Below are 1154 nucleotides of genomic sequence, written 5' to 3'. Positions count from 1 at the left end.
CACTCGAAGAATAAACAGGCATTAATGTCCACATTTGAATTCGGCCTTATATTAAGTGAATGCGCATTAGGTGCCCGTCATCGTTTTCGCATTTTTTTTCTCTCGGTGCGCGCCAAGAACTGCATCATACCTGCCAATACAAGGCGCAATTATAAGTGCTTTTTTTTTTGCTCAGTACAATTTGATGCCAGTAAAGCGTCCGCACTCACGTGCCCATGTATATGAACGTATTCCCTCGTAAACGTATGTGACAGGTTTAATTTTTCATATTTTATCTGAAGTATTGCCCTATCTGGTACTTGACTTTTTTTTTTTTTCATCTAAACAGCTGGTTCACGCTTTCGTCAGCGGCACGTAAACAAATGTCCGCGATAATGTATTTGTTAACAACGAACAAAAAATAAATGCTTGAGTCGTGTATACGCTCCTTTTTATTTTTGCCGGTAACCGCAGTCCTTTAAATTTTCGCACACTGTATTTGTCAATTCTGTAAGTGGTGATTAGCTAGGGTACGTAAAGGACAACGATTACAGATTACTGGCGATTCAAGATAAACGTATTTATGTATTAGCCTAAAGATGAAAAATGTGTTCGTAAATAAGGCTCGTAAAAAAAGTAAGGTGTTCCTAAAGAGCTTTGCTTCGCATGTGTACTGTTTTTCACCGCGTGTGAGCAGCGCTCCTCGGCCTTTATTCCCTTACTGGAAGAACGAATGCAAAACACCCTTCTTCGTTGGAAGCATTACGTACAAATTGTTCATCTGGACGATTTATGGCTGTCCGCAGGAAGAAGTGTTGAAAGAGTTTTCAAATAGCGATTCAAACATCGCGCGCTGCTCCGTAGGACTACCCAAGCGTGCACGGCGTCTCCAGATTAACGTAAAGGAATGGCAGGGATCAGTTTAAGAAGTTGAAATAAGTAGCCTCTTTATTAAATATCGCACCAATTGCGTAGCGTGTGAAAATAGCTCCAAAGAGAACCACGACCCTCATCTGTACCGCCACTATCTCCGCGGCCGCTACGCGCTGAGCGGCGAACGTGGCACCCCTGTTGCACGTCGCGCCCTCTCGCGGAAGTCGGTTCCTGTCATCGCAAAAGCGGCCCGCTCTACGGCGCCGGTCGTCACACTGCCCAATATTCTAGAGCACTATACA

This window comes from Amblyomma maculatum, unplaced genomic scaffold, assembly GCF_055883805.1.
Source record: "Amblyomma maculatum isolate TAMU_Amacu unplaced genomic scaffold, ASM5588380v1 scaffold_15, whole genome shotgun sequence".
Lineage (NCBI taxonomy): Eukaryota > Metazoa > Arthropoda > Arachnida > Ixodida > Ixodidae > Amblyomma > Amblyomma maculatum.
This window is presented reverse-complemented; position numbering follows the sequence as displayed.